General features: G+C 33.2%; 3 long non-coding RNA genes and 4 other non-coding genes across 7 annotated transcripts; 4 read left to right on the forward strand and 3 right to left on the reverse strand.

The window, feature by feature from the left end:
- Positions 1 to 608: 608 nt before the first annotated feature.
- On the reverse strand, positions 609 to 3,819 carry LOC144842411 (uncharacterized). The gene is made up of 8 exons (XR_013612122.1): positions 3,746 to 3,819; positions 3,518 to 3,588; positions 2,806 to 2,844; positions 2,106 to 2,135; positions 1,700 to 1,732; positions 1,544 to 1,574; positions 1,054 to 1,082; positions 609 to 905 (listed from the first exon to the last, which is right to left on the reverse strand). It is a non-coding gene; the product is annotated as an uncharacterized LOC144842411 (long non-coding RNA).
- Positions 3,820 to 4,378: 559 nt separating this feature from the next.
- On the forward strand, positions 4,379 to 4,450 carry Trnap-cgg (transfer RNA proline (anticodon CGG)). The gene has a single exon. It is a non-coding gene; the product is annotated as a tRNA-Pro (tRNA).
- Positions 4,451 to 4,900: 450 nt separating this feature from the next.
- Trnap-cgg (transfer RNA proline (anticodon CGG)) lies at positions 4,901 to 4,972 on the forward strand. The gene has a single exon. It is a non-coding gene; the product is annotated as a tRNA-Pro (tRNA).
- A 6,386-nt stretch (positions 4,973 to 11,358) lies between these two features.
- On the reverse strand, positions 11,359 to 14,155 carry LOC144842409 (uncharacterized). Its single transcript, XR_013612120.1, has 8 exons — positions 14,054 to 14,155; positions 13,826 to 13,896; positions 13,085 to 13,123; positions 12,730 to 12,762; positions 12,340 to 12,372; positions 12,154 to 12,184; positions 11,807 to 11,835; positions 11,359 to 11,652 (listed from the first exon to the last, which is right to left on the reverse strand). It is a non-coding gene; the product is annotated as an uncharacterized LOC144842409 (long non-coding RNA).
- Positions 14,156 to 14,686: 531 nt separating this feature from the next.
- On the forward strand, positions 14,687 to 14,758 carry Trnap-cgg (transfer RNA proline (anticodon CGG)). The gene has a single exon. It is a non-coding gene; the product is annotated as a tRNA-Pro (tRNA).
- Positions 14,759 to 15,207: 449 nt separating this feature from the next.
- On the forward strand, positions 15,208 to 15,279 carry Trnap-cgg (transfer RNA proline (anticodon CGG)). The gene has a single exon. It is a non-coding gene; the product is annotated as a tRNA-Pro (tRNA).
- A 5,954-nt stretch (positions 15,280 to 21,233) lies between these two features.
- Positions 21,234 to 26,545, reverse strand: LOC144842410 (uncharacterized). The gene is made up of 8 exons (XR_013612121.1): positions 26,486 to 26,545; positions 23,694 to 23,764; positions 22,984 to 23,022; positions 22,629 to 22,658; positions 22,217 to 22,249; positions 22,031 to 22,061; positions 21,684 to 21,712; positions 21,234 to 21,534 (listed from the first exon to the last, which is right to left on the reverse strand). It is a non-coding gene; the product is annotated as an uncharacterized LOC144842410 (long non-coding RNA).
- Between the last annotated feature and the right edge of the window lie 265 nt (positions 26,546 to 26,810).

Genomic DNA, 26,810 nt, shown 5'->3' on the forward strand with positions numbered 1-26,810 from the left:
GGTCTAGTGGTGTGATTCTCGCTTCGGGTGCGAAAGGTCCCGGTTCAACTCCCGGACGAGCCCATTTTGTATCCTTTTTGTTTCTTTAAAAGAGAACATATTGCGCCATATTATTTTTAGTCGCGTGGACGCGACTCTATAGTTCACTATGTCGGTCGGTCGGTCCGGTATCACTATGCGTTTTAGCACGCGACTTATGGCTGTTGGCCTTGTTTTCAATTAGACTACTGCGTCATTGTAACTAACGGAATAGAAGTAAGTTGAGTTGTAAGCGGTATTGTGAGAGGACTCTTCTTCCTGTTTTAAAGTATTATATTTTCCATCTTATATTTTTCATTTGTTGTCGTTTTATACAGTACATTACCGTCATTTTCACGCTCGTTTTTCTTCCTCCGTGTGAGGCTACTTTGAGAACCGATAATACCTATACCTGCCTGTTTGTAGTCTAGATATGGCGCAGGACACGCAAAGACATAGGTACGACGAAAGTGAGTTAACCAATCACAAACAATAGTTTGGATGGTCCATCGCGTCGTGATTGGTCAAATTACTTTTTCCTTGCGCTTCATCGGCTTTTAAAATAGGACAAATACACAGAAGCAAAGAAGTCACTTACTTTAGATGTTTAATACAATAACAGCTTCTGAGCTTAAAATATAGAATAATTAATAGTATTATCCAGTTAATATTCTATGAAATGAAATGTCCGAAAGCTTGTGAAAATTAACTTTTTTCAGTATCATTCAGTTTTAAAATTCATTAGACAGCTTGATACATATATAGAGTACACTTTACTAAAACAAATGCTACATAATAATCATACGCCTATTTCTATTACTAATTCAAAGTTATTATCTTGGTTGGATAAAACGAAAAGCCTTGTTCAATATTCGTCAGAATTGTCACTGAAAAAAAAGAAGAAAAGGAATAGCGGTTAAAATAATAATATCGAAAGATACGAATTTGTTCTATTCATTAATCGTTTAACAGTATGCCTATAACATATTATGTGAAGCAACCATATATAGAAGAGGAAAAATAGGCACAGCCTACCCGCCTTTCTTTTGCGACGTTACCAATATCTGTAAAAAGACATTTAAATAACATGTTATGACAATAACTCTGTTTGTAAACTTTGTATTGTATACATTAGACGACTTGCTTACAAGAAATTAATCGATTATTGTGATTTGTCAATTACATCACGTGCACGTAATTCCCAGTAAATTGTCTACCTGCCTATTGTGTAGTATTTAGTTGCTGAAGAAGATTTTTATCATTTCATTATTTATTCGGTCTATTTCAGTATAAACATAACAAAAAAAAACTGAAATTGGGGAGATCAGGATCAACCTAAGTGAATTAATCACTGTAGCTGAGCCGGTTAACCCAACACCAAAGTCAGGTCTTAGGACTGCAGCATCAGCATCAGATTAGGATCGAAAATTTCACATGGAATTATTGGTAGTTTGAGGTAATAAACATCATTTACAATGATGTCTTTCTTGAATTGATTCTGAATCTTATGGTTTATAAGACTTACCCGTCAGCTTCTTTCGCAACGTTACCAAAATCTGTAACAAAACATCGAAATATCGTAATGTCAATAATAACTGCAGTGTATGAATCTCATGTTCATTGTGATTTTTTTATTTAACAGATTCTGAAATATATATATTATTCGGCGTATAAAACTTACCATTGGCTTCTTTCTCAACTCTACCACGAGGAGCTGCAGGTGGTAAAAATAATATTTTTGGCCATTAAAAAAACCCCTGTACTAAATACAATCATTATTGGTATAACGAATTTAAAATACTAAAAGCAAAAAAAAGACTAAAACTACAGACTTTGAGTATGTATACACCGGTGTTATAAAATAATAGTCTGAATATTATATTAGGCACTCTTTACCAAAAAAAGTCTCTTAAAAAATCAAAGTTTATTCAATTCCTTACTATAGAGACTATGCTCTACTAATACATTACATTAGATAGATTAGGCCTATTATCTATATTTTTTTCCAAACTATCATCAATATATTTTCGTCAGTGATAAATATTTCATAAGTTTTAAAGATTATTATTAGTTTAGACGAGACTTACGTTTAGCTTCTCTCTCAATTCTACCAGAAGCTGATGACAAAATGAACACAGAATAATCAGTTTAGTAGCCCTATTTTCACTGCGGTGTTTAAGTATATCGTAGGCCTACACAAAATATTGCTTTAGATACATTTATGGTAAATCTGCATATTCATGATTCTGTATTGATGGCCTATATACTTTGTAAGATTAACTAGTTCTTCCCACTTTATTTATTTTTCTGGCCCTTTAATTTGGAATCAATTAGATACTAGTATTGTTAACTCTTTCTTTCTCTCAAATTTTCGCAAAAAAACTTAAAAATCATTTATTATCATTGTACTCAAACTAGACCTTCAAACTGTTTTTGTCATGACATTTGTTATTATATGTATATAATTATATACAAATCTATTTTTTTCTTTTTGTTGATGGGTCTTGCGTGACAAGAAATGTCTTCTTGCAAGATCCTCTATTGTTGGTATTTTTTTTTATTGTCTCATTATAAATTACCACTCTTTTTATTGTATTGCTTTACCATTGATAGAAACTAATAAATGTTGAGAAACAAATATTTAGTAGAAGAAGAGTTAAGTTTGGGGTACACAATTGTTGCTGAAACGGAAATAATAACGTTCAAGAGAGGATGTCCGTTCCGTTCCGTTCGGAAACATACTTTATAGATTATAAATTTCTAAATTCCAAAAGTATTCAAACATACCATGAAGCATGTTCCCCTTGTTTATCTGGGGTCTGTTATCTGTGAAGTTAATACAATAAAAACAATATTTATATAGATACGATTCTGATTTTAAAATAAAACCCGTAAAAGCAAAATTTGGATCAGGGAAGAGTGAAATTACTCTTATTCTAATTTCACTCTTTCCAGGTTTGGACAATTGGACAACAACGACCTCTCAGCACCCTCTGTACTTCTGTTGTTCACCAATCCCATCCATTGTTGTGCTGCGTGACTAATCAACAATTAAAGAAATTCCTCTTTTTGAATTTAACTATTATCGAGATATTATTATTGTATAACAATGAGTTACAGCAAAATATTCTGCCCAGCATTTTTCATTGTGTGTTTTGATTGTAATTATAATTGGAGATTAAATAAACAAAACGATATAGATTATATAATGGAGGAAATATACAGATAATTATATATATCTGTATATTTCCTCCATGATTATATTATGGATTAAGTTGCTTGCACATCAGAGCCCGGATTCGGTCGGGTGCCTTGAGAAAAATATCGTGGAAAATGGTTTCAGTGGTGAAATATAAAGCATAAGATTCACTCAAAATGATTTGGATCTGTACCTGACCTGACAGTCTGGCCTTTTGGCTCCGACTGCTGATTTTTAACTGAGCTATATCGTTCGTGAAATTCACCAAAAGACGTTAAAATAGGCCCAATTTATACTTACCTACTTTTCCAATAAGCAAGGCGTCAGTGGTTAAGGTGCCGACCACCAGAATTACCACGAGGATTTGCAGACTATAATGATAATCGATAGTTAGGTCTATTTTATAGATATCTAGTTTCTGCTAGATTATTGCTTAAATAATAGTATGAACCATAAAACAATATAGGCTATAATGCCTATAATTTACGTACCTTAATTAATTTAACTTAAAGCTAGATAACTACTTACCGAGAAGAAATCATAATGACAAGAGTGTACAAATTAATATAACTAAATCTGAAGTAATAATAAAAACGAATGCGTCACAAACTGTAACTGTTAGTTTATATAATGTTAACATACAGAATATTCTATTTTCAAATAAGGGGTGTTGTGTTAAAATATAATAGTTTTTCCCTTCTATTGGCCATTTAAGGTTCAGTTTTGGTGCTTAAAGCTTAATGGTATGGTAAGATACAGTATATATTATCTTGCAATTGCCCAGTTACAATGTTGTCAAGAACACAAATGATAACGTTACTTTGTATTTCTTCTTTTCTCATTTTGGTATGGATATTCCATTCAGATAATTTCCACAATTGTATTTTCTTTCCATTAAATAAATCAACAACCAACTCTTCTGAATACAGTGTATCCTTTATTCATCCTTTTAATCACCTTACCGTGTCTCGACTCTAAACTTCTCAAGGATTTTAAAAGAACCATTAATCAACCAACAAAGGAGAAAGAGTCATTTGTTCAATGATACTAGATCTAAAATTAACAGTTACTGGAGGCAGGTCATGTTGTCTATCTAGCTGGAGGGCCGGTCACATTCGAAGCACCCACATAGATGGCCGTGGGCTCACCCTCAGTATATTTGGCTCGTTGGTCTAGTGGTATGATTCTCGCTTCGGGTGCGAGAGGTCCCGGGTTCAACTTCCGGACGAGCCCATTTTCTATTTGTCTTTTGTTAAACATTATTATTGTAAAATAAAATATTACGGAAAAGAAGTAAGTCGAGTTGTTTACCCTTCTTGTTTTGTTAAAAGAGAATATATTGTAACAAAGTAGTTTTCATTAGTCAAACAGCGTCATTGCAACTAACTGAATATAAAAGTCAAATTGTAAATGGTAGATGAGAGGATTCTTAACTTCCTGATTTAAGTATTTGATGGTCTTTTCCATCTTATTTTCTTCCTTTGTTATCGTTTTATACGGTACATAACCGTACCGCTGAGTTTGTCACTGTTTGGGATAGGTTTGTAATTTCTGTCTAAACAGTTACTGGAGGCAGGTCATGTTGTCTATCTAGACTGTCTTACTTCAAAGCACCCACATAGATAGCTGTGACGTAGGCTCCTTTAGACGGACATTGTGTAGGCTCTTTCAATTGGTATATTTGGCTCGTTGGTATAGTGGTATGATTCTCGCTTCGGGTGCGAGAGGTCCCGGGTTCAACTCCCGGACGAGCCCCTTTTTTTCATGAAAGTTACCATTACTTTACCAACTGTTTTTCTCTTAGATTGATTGCATCAAATTCCAACACCCATAATATTGTTATGATTTGAGTAAAGGAAAAGCGTTAGTTATTGTAAATCCGTTAGTTAGATTGGATGACGCCTTAAAGGGGGATTCTGGGTTTAAAATTGCTTTTAAATATCGTTTATTTATTAAATAAAAAATATTATAACAATATAGACATGTCAGAATGAAGAAGTAATAACGAGAAATTAAAAAATTAAATTTCATATACATTTTAGGGTAAATTCATGGAAAGTCTGTTTTTCAGCAGCTTAGGGAAGCTCATTAATATTCATGAGATATTCACAAAATCACGTCATCAGTGGATTCCAAACTCGCGACGTCATGTACGTTGTGTTTGGCAACTAATTTACATCTCTCTCCCCTGTCAAACCACGACCACCCGATCATTGTGAAATACATTTTTTGTAGATTTTCTAAGCTAGGCCTAAAGTGTAATAATAACAGTAGTAGCATATATTTATTTGACATTTAATGAAATACAAAATTTAGTACAGATTACTCCATGGTACAGATTATATATAGATTATATACAGTTATACTATTTTTATACCTCGAATAGTTCAGATCGTATATCGGCTTCAAGTACTAGGCTAGGCCTAGCCTAAATCATTTTTTGTCATGGGTGAGAGCCATTCTGACTAGGGATTCCATGCCACGATGGCTACCCTACGTTTTAAAACATTGGGGCCCATCATGGGCCTAGCTAGCCTACTACTAAACGATTGGCCCATAAATAACAAAACTCAGTGGATCCAAACCCATCCTATCAACCAAACTCCTAAACAATCTAAACCTAAAACGTTCTACAAAATCGGCTGTAAATATTAAGGCAAAACAAGGTCCGATCGCCGTCCGCACATATGGTGTCCCGATCGTCTAAGTAGGCCTAAAATAGGCCTAGTTTACTCTCCAAAAAATAAGATACTGCATCAAGCAAGTAGACCAGGTAGTAGGAAGGAGACCTGGCCGATCCGGCCCAGTTAAAAATTGAGCTAGCTAGTGTAGTAGACCCTATGCGAATTGATACTACCAGGCCTTTTACTATAGGCTACACTTGTTAAAATTAGCAATACTTATGTTTACAAATATTCCAACTCTCTCATTCGAGCTATGTTATCTATACCATTCCGGTAGGTCGAGTCGACCTTCAATCAAATACTGTACATCGTTTATGTTGTGATTATAAACGGGGTATACTCGACCCGACCAGTTTGGTATTGTATACTGTATCTGTTTATCACGTGACGATGCCAAGCATGGGCAGAGAGAGCACGTGTATCATCGTCTCGCTCTCCTCGCTCAGCAGGAATGTATACGTTACGCTTCATTGATTTTGAAGGCTTTCCCTAAGTCAGTGCGAAAATCGGCAAACGTAAAGTGCAAACATATCTAAGTTTTCACTGTTTTGATAAATTTTCATAGAAAATTGACTTCATAAATGGGAAGACCGACTAAAATTACATCAGATAAGTATAATTTTACAAAAGTAATTGATATGGTTAATGATAACGAGTCGTCGGAAGATTGACCATTTCACGAATTTCCTATTCTGTAACACAGTGTCATATCGCCGTAGCTGCACTTGTAATCTGGCCTCATTTCACAGCCTTCGTTCTGCTTCACTGGGCGCTTATATAAATTGAAACTTTTACCGTTCAAGAGACAAACAAATATATTTTACATTTTTTACTATTCATTTTAAACCCGGAACCCCCCTTTAAACATATCAGCATTACAAGCGCTTCCATCCATGTATTTTAATTTTGTTTTCTTTCGTGTTCTAATCGGTTTTAATTTTAAATATATTAAATTTTACAATAATGACACGCACACAAAACCAAAGGTAACGATGCTACTCCACATGTTATTGAGTCCTTTGTAGTATTTCATGGCTTTTTCCATCTTATTTTTCGTTTAATATGAAACATTTACCGTCTTCCTTAATTTTTCGAGTCCTTGTTGTGGACAAACGAATTATAGCTAGTAGAAGACAAATACACAAGCAAAGAAGTCACAAACTTTATATGTTTTATTAGTAACAGCTTCTGAGCTTAACATAGAATAATGAATATTAATATCCAGGTAATAATCTATCAAATCACGAGACCAAGAACATATAGCAATGTCCAAAAGCTCGTGAAAAGTAAGTAAACTTTATTTAATGTTACACAGAAATTTGATTCATTATGATATATAATCTACTATAATGCTGCAGAATTATCATGTTCCTATATCTATAATATTAGCCATATTGGTTGACTAAAACGAAATGTGCTGCGTAGTTTAGTTCAATATTAATCTGAAAAAAAAAATCAAAATTAAAGACTAAATTCTAAAGTATTCTCAAATATACTTAGTATGAAGTATAAATTACGTAAGAGTAGAGAAAACATCTGACCAATTACGCAAAGCTACTCCACAGTAGTTTAATATAATACAATTACAACACTAAATAATATCACATACATATTCAAATATTCTTTATTCATCATCAATTATGAAAATATACAACAATATATGAGAACATAAAAAAGATAAAAAGGAAACACATAAAAACTCAAAAGAGCTTGATTAGTTGTGTCCCCCTACGTTCCTAACTAGCATAAAAGCTAAAACATAAATAATAAAAAAAGCTAAATCCTGCAACAAGTATTATTTTCAAAATTATTTGTAAAATGATAATAAATGTTCTTTAAACAATGATTTAAATATATATATTGACTTGGTACTTTGTAGTTCGTAAATCAAGTCATTCCACAATTTGGGTCCCACACATGACACAGTAAAACTAGTAGAAGTACGATTACGTTTTCTGAGTCTCATTTTGTCTTTAGATCTTGTATTATAATTATGGTAAGAACCATTTTTAATAAAAAGCGATGAAAAACGCACGTCCTGATTAGTAGTACAATATACATGAAAAGCCCAATTTGGTACTTATTGATATCCGCAATTTTAAGAAGTTTAAATTTATAGAAACATTCAGTCATTGAATCATTAAACTTTGACCATGTTATAGCTCGTAATGCCCTTTTCTGGAGTTTAAATAACTCATCTAGATAACTTGGAAATGTACTACACCATATTATGTTGCAATAATTTAATACTGGTTGAATGAGTGATTTGTATATTGTCCAGAGAGCATAGGTTGGTAAAAAATGTCTTACTTTATATAGTATGCCATAAGTTTTAAATACGAAATTTGTTTATTTATTATAATTTTAACAGTAATATATCATGTCAAATAACCTACCATACGCTTCTTTCGTGACGTTACCAATTTCTATAACAAAAATATCGAATAAATATATGCTATATTTGTTTAATTATTTAATTAACTCACTGTGTACCTTGGACGAGTCGACTACAAGAAATTAAGTAATTAAGTCATGTGATTTGTCAATTACGTCACGTTCCGTGTAATTCGTCTGCCATGGCAGAACAGGGATTTTCGCTTGATTTGTGAAGTGGCATAAACATTTTCCTGCATTCGTTTAATTGTGTACTTTTATTTAACAGTAGAATAAGATTCTGAATCTTCTGATTAAAGACTTACCCTTTCATATAGTCAGCTTTTTTCGCAACGTTACTAAAATCTGTAACAAAAAGCATAAAAAGATGTTAATAATACATTTTCTTTTGTGTGATTTCAATCCATAACCTTTCTTCAATAGATTCTGAATCAAGTTATTCGACGTATAAGACTTACTAATGGTTTCTTCTCCAATTTTACCATAAGCTGGTGACAAAAGAAAACATTTACAAAATCAATTCTAGTCTAGATTCAGACAGCCTAGACAGCTCACTATGTCGGTCGGTTGGTCGGTCGGTAAACACTAACTAAAATTTGCGCATGCGACTGCAGCCATGTATATGGGCTTGTTATATCAAGATTATTATTATTAGTTAATTAGTTTAATTAATGAGACTTACCTTTAACTTCTCTCTTAATTCTAACAGAGGCTGTCAAATGAAACGAATTAATATATTAAATTTAGTCTATTATCACGGCAGTGTTTAAAAGTTGTTATCGTATTATATAAAGTACTTTAAGTTAAATCTGCAGAGTCATGAGCTTGTATTGCATGCTGACCTAAAATATGAAATAATGATCAAAGATTTGCGAATAAAAACTAATATAGTAAGAGTCAGGTTTGCGGTACACCTTTGTTACTGAAACGGAAATAATACTGTTTGGGGATGTCTCAACTTTACTACCTTTTCGGGAACATGGTGTACTTCAAAATTAATAGTTAAATTTCAAATTTCAAACATACCATGAAGCATGTTCCCCTTGTTTATCTGCGGAGTGTTATCTATGAATTTAATGAAAATAATATAATTATACGGATACGATACAAATACAAAATAAAACCCATAAAATTCAAAATTATAAAGTTGTCAAACAGCATTTTATTGTGGACAACAACAACGCCCTCTCAGCACCATGTGTACCTTTGCCATGAACATGTTCACTAACCCCATCCAATACTGTGTCATGTGATTATTATAACTAACAATGAAATAAATTTCTCTTTTTGAATTTAACTATTATTATTATTATTATTATTGTATAACAATGTCTGGCTCATTTGAGTTACAGAAAAATACTTTTCTTAAGCTTCCTCCGCCCAGCATTGTGTATGCTTGTTTGGATTGTAATAATGATTAAACAAACGAAACGATTATTATATAGATCATATTCTGCTTGTTGTAACAAAGAGGACACTTTATGGAAAGAATGGTTTACCGGTATTAAAAAAATAGTTTAAACTTTCGGCTCTAACTGCTGATTTCGGCTTTCATTGCGTGATATTCACTAAAGAGTAACTTATTGATAGAGAGTTTTATATTTATACTTACCTACTTTTCCCATAAGCAAGGCGTCAGTGGTTAAGGTGCCGACCACCAGAATTACCACGAGGACTTGCAGACTAAAATTGATAGAGGTCTATTTTATACATATCTAGTTTCTGTTTGGTTATTGGCTGATTAATGGTATGAACTAAACATAAAAACAATAGTCCATATACTTTACTTTACATGCCTTGAATCAGAATTAATTTAACTTTCTACTTACCGAGAAGAGATCATAATGCCAATTAAAAGTGTACAAATTAATGAAACTAAACCTGAAGTAATATTAAAAACGAATGCGTCACAAACTGTAACTGTTAGTTGATATACAGTTAATATACAGAATGTTCTATTTTCAAATAAGGGGTGTTGTGTAAAAATATAATAGTTTTCCCCTTTTATTTGCCATTAAGGTTCAGTTTTGGTGTTAAAGCTTAATTGTAAGTTAGGGCCTATATTATCTTGCAATTGCCCAGAGGCGATGGAGTTATGAAAAAGGAGTTATTTGTCCAAGTTTACTAGATCTAAAATAAAAACCATAAAGTCAACTTGTCGTAAGCTAATATTCTACACTAGCAAAGTAGAACTAACTGTTGTTTGCCATTGTTTGTGTTAATGTATTTAGACAAATTAATGGTAATTTTTGTTTGCAAACTCGAGCGAACTCCGAGTTTGTCAAGAGATAAGTTTTCCAACGTTTGCGTTGACCAGTCTGTTGTGAACTTCGGAAAAACTGCAGTATAAATCAAATAGTCTTGAAACTCGAGCATGATGGTTAGATGGACATTTTGTAGGCTCCACTCGGTATAATAGTCTCGTTGGTCTAGTGGTGTGATTCTCGCTTCGGGTGCGAAAGGTCCCGGTTCAACTCCCGGACGAGCCCATTTTGTATCCTTTTTGTTTCTTTAAAAGAGAACATATTGCGCCATATTATTTTTAGTCGCGTGGACGCGACTCTATAGTTCACTATGTCGGTCGGTCGGTCCGGTATCACTATGCGTTTTAGCACGCGACTTATGGCTGTTGGCCTTGTTTTCAATTAGACTACTGCGGCATTGTAACTAACGGAATAGAAGTAAGTTGAGTTGTAAGCGGTATTGTGAGAGGACTCTTCTTCCTGTTTTAAAGTATTATATTTTCCATCTTATATTTTTCATTTGTTGTCGTTTTATACAGTACATTACCGTCATTTTCACGCTCGTTTTTCTTCCTCCGTGTGAGGCTACTTTGAGAACCGATAATACCTATACCTGCCTGTTTGTAGTCTAGATATGGCGCAGGACACTTGGACGCATGACGCAAAGTCATAGGTACGACGAAAGTGAGTTAACCAATCACAAACAATAGTTTGGATGATCCATCTCGTCGTGATTGGTCAAATTACTTTTTCCTTGCGCTGCATCGGCTTTTTTAAAATAGGAGGACAAATACACAGAAGCAAAGCAAAGAAGTCACTTACTTTAGATGTTTAATAAAATAACAGCTTCTGAGCTTAAAATATAGAATAATTAATATTATTATCCAGTTAATAATCTATGAAATGAAATGTCCGAAAGCTTGTGAAAATTAACTTTTTTTAGTATCATTCAGTTTAAAATTCATTAGACAGCTTGATACATATATAGAGTACACTTTACTAAAAAAATGCTACATAATAATCATACGCCTATTTCTATTACTAATTCAAAGTTATTATCTTGGTTGGATAAAACGAAAAGTCTTGCTGAGTTCAGTATTCGTCAGAATCGTCACTGAAAAAAAAAGAAGAAAAGGAATAGCGGTTAAAATAATAATATCGAAAGATACGAATTTGTTCTATTCATTAATCGTTTAACAGTATGCCTAGGCTATAACATATTATGTGAAGCAACCATATATAGAAGAGGAAAAATAGGCACAGCCTACCCGCTTTTCTTTTGCGCCGTTACCAATATCTGTAAAAACAAATTGAAATAACATGTTATGACAATAACTGTTTGTAAACTTTGTATTGTATACATTAGACGACTTGCTTACAAGAAATTAATCGAGTATTGTGATTTGTCAATTACATCACGTGACTTAATTGCCAGTAAATCGTCTACCTGCCTATTAGTGTTGCTGATTTTCATCAGATAAGGATCGAAAATTTCACATGGGATTATTGGTAGTTTGAAGTAGTATAAATATTATATAATAAATCATTTAACAGTAAATCTTTCTTGAAGAATTGATTCTGAATCTTATGGTGTAATATTTTGTATAAGACTTACCCGTCAGCTTCTTTAGCAACGTTATCAAAATCTGTAACAAAACATCGTTGTTTTCATTGGTTCTTTTAGTATCGTAATGTCAATAATAACTGCAGTGTATGAAACTCATGTTCATTGTGTGATTTCAATACATAACTTTTTATTAAACAGATTCTGAAATATTTTTATTCGGCGTATAAAACTTACCATTGGCTTCTTGCTCAGCTCTACCGACAGGATCTGCAGGTGGTAAAAATAATATTTTTGGCCATTAAAAAAACCCCTGTACTAAATAGAATCAGTGGGGCCTATTGGTAAAACGAATTTAGAATACCAAAAACATGAAAAAGACTATAACTACAGACTTTGAGTATGTATACACCGGTGTTATAAAATAATAGTCTGAATATTATATTAGGCACTCTTTACCAAAAAAAGTCCCTTAAAAGATCAAAGTTGATCAATTCCTTACTATAGAGACTATGCTGTACTAATACATTACAATAAAAAAAATTCCAAACTATCATCAATATATTTTCGTCAGTGATAAATATTTCATAAGTTTTAAAGATTATTATTAGATTAGACGAAACTTACGGCCTTTAGCTTCTCTCTCAATTCTACCAGAAGCTGATGACAAAATGAACATAGAATAATTAATTTAGTAGCCCTATTTTCACTGCGGTGTTTAAGAATATCGTAGGTCTACACAAAATATTGCTTTAGATATATTTATGGCAAATCTGCATATTCATGATTCTGTATTGATGGCATACAGTATATTATCAAAGATTTAGTAGAAGAAGAGTTAAGAAGTTGAGGTACACAATTGTTGCTGAAACAGAAATAATAACGTTCAAGAGAGGATGTCTTAACTTTAGGCTATATGTTCCGTTCGGAAACATACTTTATAGATTATAAATTTCTAAATTTCAAAAGTATTCAAACATACCATGAAGCATGTTCCCCTTGTTTATCTGGGGTCTGTTATCTGTGAAGTTAATACAATAAAAACAATATTTATATAGATACGATTCTGATTTTAAAATAAAACCCGTTAAATCAAAATTACTAAAACATTAGTTTGGACCAGGGAAGAGTGAATTTACTCCAATTCTAATTTCACTCTTTCCTGGTTTGGACAATTGGACAACAACGACCTCTCACCACCCTCTGTACTTCTGTTGTTCACTAATCCTATCCATTGTTGTGCTGCGTGACTAATCAACAATGAAAGAAATTCCTCTTTTTCAATTTAACTATTATCGAGATATTATTATTGTATAACAATGGCTCATATGAGTTACAGCAAAATAAACTGCCCAGCATTTTTCATTGTGTGTTTTGATTGTAATTATAATTGTAGATTAAATAAACGAAACGATATAGATTATATCATGGAGGAAATATACAGATAATTATATATATCTGTATATTTCCTCCATGATTATATTATGGGTTAAGTTGCTTGCACATCAGAGCCCGGATTCGGTCGGGTGCCTTGAGCAAAATATCGTGGAAAATGGTTTCAGTGGTAAAATATAAAGCATAAGATTCACTCAAAATCCTTACGATTTGGATCTGTACCTGACCTGACAGTCTGACCTTTTGGCTCCGACTGCTGATTTTTAACTGAGCTATATCGTTCGTGAAATTCACCAAAGACGTTAAAATAGGCCCAATTTATACTTACCTACTTTTCCAAAAAGCAAGGCGTCAGTGGTTAAGGTGCCGACCACCAGAATTACCACGAGGATTTGCAGACTATAATGATAATTGATAGTTAGGTCTATTTTATAGATAACTAGTTTCTGCTAGATTATTGCTTAAATAATAGTATGAACCATAAAACAATATAGGCTATAAGGCCTATAATTTACGTACCTTAATTAATTTAACTTAAAGCTAGATAACTACTTACCGAGAAGAAATCATAATGACAAGAGTGTACAAATTAATATAACTAAATCTGAAGTAATAATAAAAACGAATGCGTCACAAACTGTAACTGTTAGTTTATATAATGTTAACATACAGAATATTCTATTTTCAAATAAGGGGTGTTGTGTTAAAGTATAATAGTTTTTCCCTTCTATTGGCCATTTAAGGTTCAGTTTTGGTGCTTAAAGCTTAATGGTATGGTAAGATACAGTATATATTATCTTGCAATTGCCCAGTTACAATGTTGTCAAGAACACAAATGATAACGTTACTTTGTATTTCTTCTTTTCTCATTTTGGTATGGATATTCCATTCAGATAATTTCCACAATTGTATTTTCTTTCCATTAAATAAATCAACAACCAACTCTTCTGAATACAGTGTATCCTTTATTCATCCTTTTAATCACCTTACCGTGTCTCGACTCTAAACTTCTCAAGGATTTTAAAAGAACCATTAATCAACCAACAAAGGAGAAAGTGTCATTTGTTCAATGATACTAGATCTAAAATTAACAGTTACTGGAGGCAGGTCATGTTGTCTATCTAGCTGGAGGGCCGGTCACATTCGAAGCACCCACATAGATGGCCGTGGGCTCACCCTCAGTATATTTGGCTCGTTGGTCTAGTGGTATGATTCTCGCTTCGGGTGCGAGAGGTCCCGGGTTCAACTTCCGGACGAGCCCATTTTCTATTTGTCTTTTGTTAAACATTATTATTGTAAAATAAAATATTACGGAATAGAAGTAAGTCGAGTTGTTTACCCTTCTTGTTTTGTTAAAAGAGAATATATTGTAACAAAGTAGTTTTCATTAGTCAAACAGCGTCATTGCAACTAACTGAATATAAAAGTCGAATTGTAAATGGTAGATGAGAGGATTCTTAACTTCCTGATGTAAGTATTTGATGGTCTTTTCCATCTTATTTTCTTCCTTTGTTATCGTTTTATACGGTACATAACCGTACCGCTGAGTTTGTCACTGTTTGGGATAGGTTTGTAATTTCTGTCTAAACAGTTACTGGAGGCAGGTCATGTTGTCTATCTAGACTGTCTTACTTCAAACACCCACATAGATAGCTGTGACGTAGGCTCCTTTAGACGGACATTGTGTAGGCTCTTTCAATTGGTATATTTGGCTCGTTGGTATAGTGGTATGATTCTCGATTCGGGTGCGAGAGGTCCCGGGTTCAACTCCCGGACGAGCCCCTTTTTTTCATAAAAGTTACCATTACTTTACCAACTGTTTTTCTCTTAGATTGATTGCATCAAATTCCAACACCCATAATATTGTTATGATTTGAGTAAAGGAAAAGCGTTAGTTATTGTAAATCCGTTAATTAGATTGGATGACGCCTTAAACATATCAGCATTACAAGCGCTTCCACCCATGTATTTTAATTTTGTTTTCTTTCGTGTTCTAATCGGTTTTAATTTTAAATATATTAAATTTTACAATAATGACACGCACACAAAACCAAAGGTAACGATGCTACTCCACATGTTATTGAGTCCTTTGTAGTATTTCATGGCTTTTTCCATCTTATTTTTCGTTTAATATGAAACATTTACCGTCTTCCTTAATTTTTCGAGTCCTTGTTGTGGACAAACGAATTATAGCTAGTAGAAGACAAATACACAAGCAAAGAAGTCACAAACTTTATATGTTTTATTAGTAACAGCTTCTGAGCTTAAAACATAGAATAATGAATATTAATATCCAGGTAATAATCTATCAAATCACGAGACCAAGAACATATAGCAATGTCCAAAAGCTCGTGAAAAGTAAGTAAACTTTATTTAATGTTACACAGAAATTTGATTCATTATGATATATAATCTACTATAATGCTGCAGAATTATCATGTTCCTATATCTATAATATTAGCCATATTGGTTGACTAAAACGAAATGTGCTGCGTAGTTTAGTTCAATATTAATCTGAAAAAAAAATCAAAATTAAAGACTAAATTCTAAAGTATTCTCAAATATACTTAGTATGAAGTATAAATTACGTAAGAGTAGAGAAAACATCTGACCAATTACGCAAAGCTACTCCACAGTAGTTTAATATAATACAATTACAACACTAAATAATATCACATACATATTCAAATATTCTTTATTCATCATCAATTATGAAAATATACAACAATATATGAGAACATAAAAAAAGATAAAAAGGAAACACATAAAAACTCAAAAGAGCTTGATTAGTTGTGTCCCCTTACGTCCCTACCTAGCCTAAAAACTAAAACATAAATAATAAAAAAAAAGCTAAATCCTGCAACAAGTATTATTTTCAAAATTATTTGTAAAATGATAATAAATGTTCTTTAAACAATGATTTAAATATATATATTGACTTGGTACTTTGTAGTTCGTAAATCAAGTCATTCCACAATTTGGGTCCCACACATGACACAGTAAAACTAGTAGAAGTACGATTACGTTTTCTGAGTCTCATTTTGTCTTTAGATCTTGTATTATAATTATGGTAAGAACCATTTTTAATAAAAAGCGATGAAAAACGCACGTCCTGATTAGTAGTAACATTATACATGAAAAACCCAATTTGGTACTTATTGATATCCGCAATTTTAAGAAGTTTAAATTTATAGAAACATTCAGTCATTGAATCATTAAACTTTGACCATGTTATAGCTCGTAATGCCCTTTTCTGGAGTTTAAATAACTCATCTAGATAACTTGGAAATGTACTACACCATATTATGTTGCAATAATTTAATACTGGTTCAATGAGTGATTTGTATATTGTCCAGAGAGCATAGGTTGGTAAAAAATGTCTTACCTTATATAGTATGCCATAAGTTTTAGATACGAAATTTGTTTATTTATTGGTTATCCGCACTTGGCGGATAACCCCTTGTTATTGTCAGGATCTTTTTTTTTCTTTTTTTTTTTTTTTTTCTATATTCTTCTTTCTTTCCCAGAATTTTGTTGGCAGCATATCTCTAATTCTTGCTAACATAAGATTATATAACTTTGTCAGAAGATTGACCTCTAACTGTAGATGTGCAAGACACTTTGTTTTATGATTTTAGAGTTGCGCAACGTGACTTACGCGCGATTTTATGAATTTCAATGATTGATCATAGATTAAAAACCAAAAGTCATTTTGTATTGACACTAAGTGAAAATTTAAGTCATGTCAAGGGCAAACTTTCTATGGATTAAAAATGGCATGTTTTATAGAAAGTTACGTGCGCACGCGCGTTTAAAATTTCAAAATGCGAAAAATCAATTTCTAATCAACTTTCTACGCGTTTCATGTCATTTTAAGCATGTCAAAAATTCCCACGTGCGCGCAAAAAATTACGCGCGCGGTGCGCACGTAGCGTTAAAAACAGATTTTTTTGCGTGATTTTTGTTTTTTCAGCCTTTTCTAGTAATTTTACCAACTTTTAAACAATTCCGACATAATTTAACGTCATACGAGCACGTCGAATTGGACAATTTGCGCGCGTTTTTGATGAAAATGTTCAAAAATTCGTCAAAATTATGCCTTTTTTTAAACAGTCATAGATTTTAAACTACTTGGTGAACTTTTTTTAAAATTACATATTCTGGAAGTAGATGAGTTGTAAATATCGAATCATGAATCAATATGGCTAAACGGACATTATGACGTCATCGTATGGCCACTCGAATATAAAATATAGGATTTTTGTATCTTTCGTCATAGCTCATCACATTAAATAGAGCGCATCTTCACTTATCCATATTCCATTTCCCTCCATTTTTTTATATTGTCTAGGTCAATCAATTATTTTTCGCATGATTTACAATTTTTAAAATTGTTATGACGTCATCATGTGCAAAAGCGTCAAAAACTTTGGTCACTTATTTTCACCTATACTGCACTGTATGTAGTACGTATACAGTATATAGTGTACTGTATATACTTAGACGTGACACAAAATAGAGAGCGCACTAACATTTTTCCAATGGCATGATCGTTTTTCTGCGCGTAATATTCTAACGTATGACGTGCACGTGGCGTTTGCGCTGCGGATAACCTAACTCGTCCGTAGTGACGAGTTCAAATCTAGTTATAATTTTAACAGTAATATATCATGTCAAATAACCTACCATACGCTTCTTTCGTGACGTTACCAATTTCTATAACAAAAATATCGAATAAATATATGCTATATTTGTTTAATTATTTAATTAACTCACTGTGTACCTTGGACGAGTCGACTACAAGAAATTAAGTAATTAAGTCATGTGATTTGTCAATTACGTCACGTTCCGTGTAATTTGTGTGCCATGGCAGAACAGGGATTTTCGCTTGATTTGTGAAGTGGCATAAACATTTTCCTGCATTAGTTTAATTGTGTACTTTTAGTACTAGTAGAATAAGATTCTGAATCTTCTGATTAAAGACTTACCCTTTCATATAGTCAGCTTTTTTCGCAACGTTACTAAAATCTGTAACAAAAAGCATCAAAAGATGTTAATAATACATTTTCTTTTGTGTGATTTCAATACATAACCTTTCTTCAATAGATTCTGAATCAAGTTATTCGACGTATAAGACTTACTAATGGCTTCTTCTCCAATTTTACCAGAAGCTGGTGACAAAAGAAAACATTTACAAAATCAATTCTAGTCTAGATTCAGACAGCCTAGACAGCTCACTATGTCGGTCGGTCGGTTGGTCGGTCGGTAAACACTAACTAAAATTTGCGCATGCGACTGCAGCCATGTATATGGGCTTGTTATATCAAGATTATTATTATTAGTTAATTAGTTTAATTAATGAGACTTACCTTTAACTTCTCTCTCAATTCTACCAGAGGCTGTCAAATGAAACGAATTAATATATTAAATTTAGTCTATTATCACGGCAGTGTTTAAAAGTTGTTATCGTATTATATAAAGTACTTTAAGTTAAATCTGCAGAGTCATGAGCTTGTATTGCATGCTGACCTAAAATATGAAATAATGATCAAAGATTTGCGAATAAAAACTAATATAGTAAGAGTCAGGTTTGCGGTACACCTTTGTTGCTGAAACGGAAATAATACAGTTTGGGGATGTCTCAACTTCACTACCTTTTCGGGAACATGGTGTACTTCAAACTTAATAGTTAAATTTCAAATTACAAACATACCATGAAGCATGTTCCCCTTGTTTATCTGCGGAGTGTTATCTATGAATTTAATGAAAATAATATAATTATACGGATACGATACAAATACAAAATAAAACCCATAAAATTCAAAATTATAAAGTTGTCAAACTTAAACTACAACAGCATTTTATTGTGGACAACAACGCCCTCTCAGCACCATGTGTACTTTTGCCATGAACATGTTCACTAACCCCATCCAATAGTGTGTCGTGTGATTATTATAACTAACAATGAAAAAAATTCCTCTTTTTGAATTTAACTATTATTATTATTATTGTATAACAATGTCTGGCTCATTTGAGTTACAGAAAAATACTTTGCTTAAGCTCCCTCCGCCCAGCATTTTGTATGCTTGTTTGGATTGTAATAATGATTAAACAGACGAAACGATTATTATATAGATCATATTCTGCTTGTTGTAACAAAGAGGACACTTTATGGAAAGAATGGTTTACCGGTATCAAAAAAATAGTTTAAACTTTCGGCTCTAACTGCTGATTTCGGCTTTCATTGCGTGATATTCACTAAAGAGTAACTTATTGATAGAGAGTTTTATATTTATACTTACCTACTTTTCCCATAAGCAAGGCGTCAGTGGTTAAGGTGCCGACCACCAGAATTACCACGAGGACTTGCAGACTAAAATTGATAGAGGTCTATTTTATACATATCTAGTTTCTGTTTGGTTATTGGCTGAATAATGGTATGAACTAAACATAAAAACAATAGTCCATATACTTTACTTTACATGCCTTGAATCAGAATTAATTTAACTTTCTACTTACCGAGAAGAGATCATAATGCCAATTAAAAGTGTACAAATTAATGAAACTAAACCTGAAGTAATATTTAAAACGAATGCGTCACAAACTGTAACTGTTAGTTGATATACAGTTAATATACAGAATGTTCTATTTTCAAATAAGGGGTGTTGTGTAAAAATATAATAGTTTTCCCCTTTTATTTGCCATTAAGGTTCAGTTTTGGTGTTAAAGCTTAATTGTAAGTTAGGGCCTATATTATCTTGCAATTGCCCAGAGGCGATGGAGTTATGAAAAAGGAGTTATTTGTCCAAGTTTACTAGATCTAAAATAAAAACCATAAAGTCAACTTGTCGTAAGCTAATATTCTACACTAGCAAAGTAGAACTAACTGTTGTTTGCCATTATTTGTGTTAATGTATTTAGGCAAATTAATGGTAATTTTTGTTTGCAAACTCGAGCGAACTCCGAGTTTGTCAAGATAAGTTTTCCAACGTTTGCGTTGACCAGTCTGTTGTGAACTTCGGAAAAACTGCAGTATAAATCAAATAGTCTTGAAACTCGAGCATGATTGTTAGATGGACATTTTGTAGGCTCCACTCTGTATAATAGTCTCGTTGGTCTAGTGGTGTGATTCTCGCTTCGGGTGCGAAAGGTCCCGGTTCAACTCCCGGACGAGCCCATTTTGTATCCTTTTTGTTTCTTTAAAAGAGAACATATTGCGCCATATTATTTTTAGTCGCGTGGACGCGACTCTATAGTTCACTATGTCGGTCGGTCGGTCCGGTATCACTATGCGTTTTAGCACGCGACTTATGGCTGTTGGTCTTGTTTTCAATTAGACTACTGCGTCATTGTAACTAACGGAATAGAAGTAAGTTGAGTTGTAAGCGGTATTGTGAGAGGACTCTTCTTCCTGTTTTAAAGTATTATATTTTCCATCTTATATTTTTCATTTGTTGTCGTTTTATACAGTACATTACCGTCATTTTCACGCTCGTTTTTCTTCCTCCGTGTGAGGCTACTTTGAGAACCGATAATACCTATACCTGCCTGTTTGTTAGTCTAGATATGGCGCAGGACACTTGGACGCATGACGCAAAGTCATAGGTACGACGAAAGTGAGTTAACCAATCACAAACAATAGTTTGGATGATCCATCGCGTCGTGATTGGTCAAATTACTTTTTCCTTGCGCTGCATCGGCTTTTAAAATAGGACAAATACACAGAAGCAAAGAAGTCACTTACTTTAGATGTTTAATAAAATAACAGCTTCTGAGCTTAAAATATAGAATAATTAATAGTATTATCCAGTTAATATTCTATGAAATGAAATGTCCGAAAGCTTGTGAAAATTAACTTTTTTCAGTATCATTCAGTTTTAAAACTCATTAGACAGCTTGATACATATATGGAGTACACTTTACTAAAAAAATGCTACATAATAATCATACGCCTATTTCTATTACTAATTCAAAGTTATTATATTGGTTGGATAAAACGAAAAGTCTTGCTGAGTTCAGTATTCGTCAGAATCGTCACTGAAAAAAAAAGAAGAAAAGGAATAGCGGTTAAAATAATAATATCGAAAGATACGAATTTGTTCTATTCATTAATTGTTTAATAGTATGCCTATAACATATTATGTGAAGCAACCATATATAGAAGAAGAAAAATAGGCACAGCCTACCCGCTTTTCTTTTGCGCCGTTACCAATATCTGTAAAAACAAATTGAAATAACATGTTATGACAATAACTGTTTGTAAACTTTGTATTGTATACATTAGACGACTTGCTTACAAGAAATTAATTGAGTATTGTGATTTGTCAATTACATCACGTGACTTAATTGCCAGTAAATCGTCTACTTGCCTATTAGTGTTGCTGATTTTCATCAGATAAGGATCGAAAATTTCACATGGGATTATTGGTAGTTTGAAGTAGTATAAATATTATATAATAAATCATTTAACAGTAAATCTTTCTTGAAGAATTGATTCTGAATCTTATGGTGTAATATTTTGTATAAGACTTACCCGTCAGCTTCTTTAGCAACGTTATCAAAATCTGTAACAAAACATCGTTGTTTTCATTGGTTCTTTTAGTATCGTAATGTCAAAAATAACTGCAGTGTATGAAACTCATGTTCATTGTGTGATTTCAATACATAACTTTTTATTAAACAGATTCTGAAATATTTTTATTCGGCGTATAAAACTTACCATTGGCTTCTTTCTCAGCTTTACCGACAGGATCTGCAGGTGGTAAAAATAATATTTTTGGCCATTAAAAAAAACCCTGTACTAAATACAATCATTAGGACCTATTGGTATAACGAATTTAGAATACTAAAAACATAAGAAGACTATAACTACAGACTTTGAGTATGTATACACCGGTGGTATAAAATAATAGTCTGAATATTATATTAGGCACTCTTTACCAAAAAAAAGTCCCTTAAAAAATCAAAGTTGATCAATTCCTTACTATAGAGACTATGCTGTACTAATACATTACAATAGATAGATTAGGCCTATTATCTATATTTTTTTCCAAACTATCATCAATATATTTTCGTCAGTGATAAATATTTCATAAGTTTTAAAGATTATTATTAGTTTAGACGAGACTTACGTTTAGCTTCTCTCTCAATTCTACCAGAAGCTGATGACAAAATGAACATAGAATAATTAATTTAGTAGCCCTATTTTCACTGCGGTGTTTAAAAATATCGTAGGTCTACACAAAATATTGCTTTAGATATATTTATGGCAAATCTGCATATTCATGATTCTGTATAATTGATGGCATACGGTATATTATCAAAGATTTAGTAGAAGAAGAGTTAAGAAGTTGAGGTACACAATTGTTGCTGAAACAGAAATAATAACGTTCAAGAGAGGATGTCTTAACTTTAGGCTATATGTTCCGTTCGGAAACATACTTTATAGATTATAAATTTCTAAATTTCAAAAGTATTCAAACATACCATGAAGCATGTTCCCCTTGTTTATCTGGGGTCTGTTATCTGTGAAGTTAATACAATAAAAACAATATTTATATAGATACGATTCTGATTTTAAAATAAAACCCGTTAAATCAAAATTACTAAAACATTAGTTTGGACCAGGGAAGAGTGAATTTACTCCAATTCTAATTTCACTCTTTCCTGGTTTGGACAATTGGACAACAACGACCTCTCACCACCCTCTGTACTTCTGTTGTTCACCAATCCTATCCATTGTTGTGCTGCGTGACTAATCAACAATGAAAGAAATTCCTCTTTTTGAATTTAACTATTATCGAGATATTATTATTGTATAACAATGAGTTACAGCAAAATACTCTGCCCAGCATTTTTCATTGTGTGTTTTGATTGTAATTATGATTGTAGATTAAATAAACGAAACGATATAGATTATATTATAGGTTGAGTTGGTTTCAAATCGCGGCCCGGAATCGGTCCGGTGCCTTGAGAAAAATATCGTGGAAAATAGGTTCAATGGAAAGTACACATCATAAGATTCACTCAAAATCCTTACGATTTAAATCCGTACCTGATTCGGACTCCGAATTCGGTCTAAGCAAATAGTCTGGCCTTTTGGCTCCGACTGCTGATTTTTTAAACTGAGCTATATCGTTCGTGGAGTTCCGTGAAATTCACCAAAAGACATTAACAGAATAGGTACAATTACTTACCTACTTTTCCAATAAGCAAGGCGTCAGTGGTTAAGGTGCCGACCACCAGAATTACCACAAGGATTTGCAGACTATAATGATAATTGATAGTTAGGTCTATTTTATAGATAACTAGTTTCTGCTAGATTATTGCTTAAATAATAGTATGAACCATAAAACAATATAGGCTATAATGCCTATAATTTACGTACCTCAGGCCCGTAGTTAGGGGGGTTTTTTATGGTTCGGGCAGCGAACCCCCCCTTAACCGACTGCGAACCCCCATCCCCGACATCCCCAACACCTCACCACCCTCATCTCTGAAAATCCTCCAAATACGTGCCCACAATACAAAAGGTTATTTGTAAATTGAAAAATTCGTTAACTCGTTCGTGAATAACTCAAACCTTATTGTTAAACAAATGAATTGGTTGCCGAAAAATAATACGAATTTTTGGTCCCAGGATGTAACATGATATTGACGTGAGCTTGGGCACGAACGAATCGTACAAAGGACACCGCTAGACAACCGCGTACCTATTGTTTCGATCACTGGCAGTCAGCATGCATATATAGCCTTCCGACGTACATCAAAAAATGGAACGCTGCGGTTACCTACAATATGTATGTGTGGCTATGAAGTATAGTGGATAGTGAATTTAATATATTACACTATAATATCTATGGTATCATGTACTGTAGTTTACACCTATAGCATTCGATTATTTTTTTCTAGACCACCAGCCGATACGTAGGCCTACTCAACTGTATCAATACCACCTATTAACATTGATATATTTAGTTTCCTCAACAAATTGCTGTAAATAAATATAGATAGAGCTATCAGGGGCGGTCGCAGGACTATTTTAAGAGGGTTGCCCAAAGACTCCAGACACTGAGTATTTGAGCAAGAAAATTGTTAAATGACACCCCTAGATGGTGGCCGCAAATGGTACTCTCGCACGTAAAATTCATGATAATTTTTTTTTCGTTCAATGCGAACGTCACGGGGAGGTCCCCGATGAAGGTACTTTTGGTACGGTAATACATTCTAATAACTGTACTCAATTAATTATCAATTAATAATTTTAAAAAGTTATACAAAAAATATGAAGCTGTTGCTATAAATATATTGAGCAAAAGGTTAAATTGTATAATTTGGAATTTTAATTCATTTAAAAATGCTAAATAAAGTCAGATGTTAAAACCACCATTTCCAAAAATTCATTTTTATTTATCCACTATAAACTTTACAAAAGTGTTGTTTTAAACCACACTCCAAATAAAACATAGAAAAGAATGATAGGACATTTGCAGAAAGAAGCAAACTTTGCTCTGCTACCGGTATAACACGGTTCAAATTTCAGAACGTCTATAAATTACTACGGAAATTCGGCCTAATATTTACGAACGTACGGAAATGAAGATAAATAGGGTACTACACGCATCGAAAATACAGAATACGCACAATTATGATTTGGCCTAAAAATTGGCCTTAGATTATGGAAAACCCCCGGCAAAACGCAATAATTATGGACAAATCGATTATTAGCCTTGGCAATATGCCTAATATTTAAAAGGAATGAATATAGGCTATATTTCGTTTGTCGATGAATTTTTGAATTCATGTATGAATGATTGATCCATTAGAGGTAATCTGTGATGGCTCTAGTAACACTGCTATGCGTGGGTAATTTGTGAATAACGTAGTATGCTACATACACGAGCCTAGATAGGGAAGATCTGTACTGTCGTTCATTGCGAGAGGAGGGGGAAGTCCGGTAATGTGTCATGAAAAATGTAACAAGCCAGAGATGAAATAAAATCACTAACATTTAGCTGATTGTTGTTGTTGTAGTCGTCGTCAGAAGTTTATCGACCGACATCTATTTCTCATGTGTTGAGCGTTTCTTTGATTGAATAATTTTGGATTTTCAGTAAATTACCAATGGTTTATTCAAAGTCAAACTGTAACTAATCCTAATATTATACTACTATATTGTTGAAAAATGGATTGCGTGACATGAAAATGGATTGCCATAGTAAAACGTAACAAAGATACGTTCTTGTCTGGTTATTATTCATGCTCCGATGAAGCAGAGGATTATTTTTGTAGCGTTCCATTTAAAATGAAAAGAAATATTTTGGTTGTGACGGTCGTTTTAACAATTAGGCTAATATCAAAACATTCAACAATAATAAAATGCCCTGCAACTCTGTAACTACTTTATGACTAAGCCTATCAAGTTCCGGGTCCGGATGGATATTGTATACGATGAAATGGAACTAAATTTTAATTTAGTGGCAGAAACAACATTTAGTATGAAATTAAGGCTGTTGCCCGGGCCACAAGGGAAACACCCCTGGGTCCGCCCCTGGCTATAATATAAGCATTGAATTTGCCTTCTCACCCAAATTGTGCTTTTTTTGGGAGGCTTGTAACTTGAACGCAAAACAAAATACCGAGTGAATGATCAAACAATCGGCGGTGGTTCCGCACACAGAGCACGCGCATCTAACATACGGCGGCAACAAATGTTATCGTGAGGAGGAGGAGGAAAAAAGTACGATCGTTTTGTTCAATCGTAGCATGCTGCATGAGAGTGTTTTTCCGGCCAATTAGAGGTGCCATTTATCATGAATGTTATGTACGAGAGTACCATTTCCGGCCATCAAGGGGTGTCACTAAATTCGCCTCAGACCCCACCCGCGGCGCAGTGACCCAAATACTTATTGTCCGAACCCCCCTTGACAGATCCTGACTACGGCCCTGTACCTTAATTAATTTAACTTAAAGCTAGATAACTACTTACCGAGAAGAAATCATAATGACAAGATTGTACAAATTAATATAACTAAATCTGAAGTAATAATAAAAACGAATGCGTCACAAACTGTAACTGTTAGTTTATATAATGTTAACATACAGAATATTCTATTTTCAAATAAGGGGTGTTGTGTTAAAATATAATAGTTTTTCCCTTTTATTGGCCATTTAAGGTTCAGTTTTGGTGCTTAAAGCTTAATGGTATGGTAAGATACAGTATATATTATCTTGCAATTGCCCAGTTACAATGTTGTCAAGAACACAAATGATAACGTTACTTTGTATTTCTTCTTTTCTCATTTTGGTATGGA

Source organism: Antedon bifida, chromosome 5 (genome assembly GCF_963402885.1).
Source record: "Antedon bifida chromosome 5, ecAntBifi1.1, whole genome shotgun sequence".
Lineage (NCBI taxonomy): Eukaryota > Metazoa > Echinodermata > Crinoidea > Comatulida > Antedonidae > Antedon > Antedon bifida.